Source organism: Bison bison, unplaced genomic scaffold (assembly GCF_000754665.1).
Source record: "Bison bison bison isolate TAMUID 2011002044 unplaced genomic scaffold, Bison_UMD1.0 scf7180017864371, whole genome shotgun sequence".
Taxonomy (NCBI): domain Eukaryota; kingdom Metazoa; phylum Chordata; class Mammalia; order Artiodactyla; family Bovidae; genus Bison; species Bison bison.
The window spans coordinates 11,848,248-11,852,008 of NW_011494943.1; positions in this window are offsets into that span (position 1 = coordinate 11,848,248).

The window sequence follows — 3,761 nt, forward strand, 5'->3', positions numbered from 1 at the left end:
GCCCTAGGCCAGCCCTTGTGGTCCAGGCGGGCGCGGAGCGGGCCCAGCGGGAGTGCAGTTGTTTTGCACAAAGTAGCGTGAGACTGTTCCATTCCCGGTGTCCCGCCGCGGGCTCTGCCAGGGGAACGCGCACCTGGCTTTCCAAGGGGCGCTTTCTCCATCTCACCAGCGCTGTCGGAGGAGGCTGTCCGGTGCCGGGGGCAAGCGGAGGCTTCGGCCCTCCGCGGGAGCTCCGAGGGCCCCAAGACTGTGGTGCCTGGGCCGGCATTTCGACTTTTCCAAGGACTTCGAGGAGCGGGGCCCCAATCCTTTCCGGGTAAATGGCACCGCGTGCGCGCCACCAGCGAGGCCGGCCGGCTGGATGGCCAGCACGGGGGCGATGAAGCCAGCTGCTTCGCGGAGCCCCCGGCCGGGTCGCGAGTGGCTTCCCCCTGACCGCCCCCTCCCGAGTGTGAGTTCCTGTCTCACCCGCAGAAATCAACAAACAAATAATTCTCGGGATTTCCCAAACTGGGGAACCGAGGGTGATGAAGAAGGATGGAGAACGAAGGGGACAGGGTCGAACCCGTTGTTTTTTTACTTTAAAAATTATATATTTTATGTCACAATCGCTTTTCCTTAAGACCACAAACATCCAATTTGGCTTGGCGTAATAAAATCAGCCGGAGCTCCCTTAAACGGAGCCATTCTGGTGAATTAAGTTGTGAAATCTAATCTATTATATCTATAAAGGAGAATGCTTTCATTGTAAATTCAGGTTATAAAGAAACTATACCTGGGCCGCCAGCCCTCCTTTCGGATTTGCTACTCGAAGCCTTATCAAATTACTTCAGAATGTTGGGCTACCCTCTCCATATCTCATGGCAATAGAAATTAAACGTTGCAACATTTCTTATAACACTATGAAAAGGTCAAAAACTGGCACAAGGGGGTATAGTTAAAAAAAAAAAAAAGACCCGCCCCCAACCTCTTCCCCGCATTGGAAAGCTCGGTTACTATTTTCCCAGTTAATTCGAGTTTTTAAAACGATCTAAACGGGCTTCTTTCACATTCTCTCCCACCCAGGCTGGTTGGGGGCACAGCTCCCGGGTGGATCGCACATGGGCCCCAAGACCTCGGATGCTGGAACCTCTGGAGAAGGGTGCAGAGACCTCCAGACTCAGCTGAACCCGCATCAGCGGTCCCCACTCACAGCAGGCACACCTGAGCCAGGGAGGGGGTCCTCAGAAGCCAGGCTTGCTCTCCCGACTTCGGTGCCTAGTGCACAGGCCAGGATGCCACTTGTCTCAGCAGTGGACCGGCCAGACAAAGGAGTCGCTAGTGAGGGGTTAACGGCCCCCCAACACATGCCATATTTTGTCCTCCCCATCACACCCCTCCTAAGGCAGTTCAGGTAGGGGAATACAGCACCCTTGTAATATTTGTTAGCAAAATGGGTGAGGGTTATTTGCTGCCCTTCCTCGGATGGGGGTCTTGGGCCCTGGTCACTCGCTGGCCAGACCACTCCTTTCCCCTTCCACACCTTCATCCATTTCTGAGAACTCTGAGCCAGGCAGAAATTAAGGCCCCTGAGGGCTCTCTGAGAAGGAGATCGGTAAGTTCCCAAATTCCCAGGGAACCAGAGGACACAGCTTTTGTCAGGCCTGTGAAGATTTATGAGGCTCCATCAGAGTGTCGGCCAGGCCTCACTGAGGCCGCCAGCCAGCGTGCCCCGTCTAATCTTTGATTTCCATCTAATTATTTTTTTCCTGCCACTTTCAACTCAGAGTCCAGAGTGGTGAACAAAGGGAAGAAGATGGGGGATGGGGCCGCCAGACAGTGGCGTGGGGTCGGTTCCGGATCCCTCAGGACCGTGGGTGGGGGGAACCCCTCAATGCCCCAGGCTCCCAGGAGGGCAGATGAGGGTGACTACTGGAGTTGGGACCATGGGGGGACTTGCTTTCTGGCTAGGGTCACCCCTAGTCGCTGGGCCAGAGTTAGTGGGAGTAGGGTTCTGAACCCCAAGCAATCCGCAGGGAAACTATAGGGAAGTGCTTCAAGGGAAGAATACCTGTTAACGATCGCAGGAAGAAAAAAAATACTTTCCCCTAAATTGCAATTAAGGGTGCTATGGAGGGGTTCCACAGGGCCAGTACACCCAGCCAGAGGCCACAGAGAAGGTAGGAGGCCGGATTTTTCTTCCCGAACGGAAAAATGCCTGCCCAAGCCGGTAAGAAAAATTGAAGCTCGCGTTTTTCATGTTAAGAGAAAAAAATCCAAATGGAAAATGATTTTAGTGGTCACCACCCATAAGTCAACTAAAAACAGGCATAATTAGAGTGTGGGGAATCCAGGGGACCATAAATCTTCGATGCCTTTTCCACTGGAATCGGGAGCCTTTTATGGCTTGTTGAGTTTTAAGTATTTCGAGAGAAGTTAGGTCCCGGGCTTTGGTGGATGCGGGTCTATGTCGGGAGCGCCACGCCGGGCGAGCGGGGACAGGCGCCGCCGGGACACCGCAAACCTCTCGGTTCTTCCGGGGAAGGTGGAAACTGAAACTGCGTTTTATCCCCAGGAGAGGCCTTTCCCGCCCACCGGGTCCCTCGCTCCCGAGCCGGGTAACCAGGCTTCCCCAGAGCGGTGGAGGCTCGCAAGCTGGGTATTGGTACACATGCGGACTCTGGGGCGTTGATTCCTTTTCTTTCCAACCCAAGCTCCGATGGGAATATTCGCTGGTGCGCGGGAACTGAGAGGTTTTTACAGCGGGCCCGATTTGAACCCTTTCACCTGGCCCCTTTGTTCCGACTTATGGCGGGGGTGGGGGTGGGGGCACCGTAGAAAATGACACAAAATAAACCCCTCCCTTTTAACCATCAAATCCCTAATTTTCAGTGTTCCCCTAAAGGGCAAGCAATACGTTTCACTCCATGGGATATTTTTCCCCACCGGGTGGAGACCAAATTGCCAATTTCTCATCGATCTAGCCCTCTTCTTTTCCTGAAACAGTCTCCAAACAAAAATATCCCATATCCAAACATCACCTAAAACTCCATTAATCAGGTAAGAAAATGGGAAGAAAGTGAAATGTGCATTCTCTCAAAGTCTCCCTAAATAAAAGCGCGCCCTTTTCTTCAACTGTCTCCAACCTTCCCCTTTGTTGTAAAGGCTGTCCCATCCTAAGAACTGGGGCGGGGGAAACTAAAGATTCACATTCGGAAGAGTTCTCCCCAGGAAACGATTCTCCTAAGACTTCTTTTGTTTGAAGTGAGCATGGGGGAGGGGAGCGAGTCCGCCCCAGGCCAGCTAAAGGGCCTCCCCAAACCACCAAAAAGCAAAGCCCAAAGGCCTCCCCTAACAGGCAAGTCTGGGACTCGTGTGGCTAACTACTGGACAAGGGGACCTGTCCGCCCAGCGCGGGACCAAGGTCGGGTTTCCACATCCACAGTTTCCAGCGATCGTCTCTCAGAACTGAGCGGCCCTGCTTGAAAATTCCTGGGGTTCCAGGGGGTAGGGGTGGGAGAGACTGCACAAAGCCCCATAGCCCCAGCCCCGGGGCCGAGGTAGGGCGCATGGTCTCCTCGGCAAATTAAACGCAACCTAGAGGAAAGGGACAGGCTTTTGCAAAGAAGACATTTACTCCGAGCCCCGAGGTGGAGTAGAGGACAGTCCTCTGACCGAGGCCACAGGCACAGACTAGGCCAGTGTGTACCCCGAGTTCAGCGGCCCTCCCCGAGCCCTGCAGAAAGACACGTGTGCAGCGAAAGGCTCTTACACACCAGCCG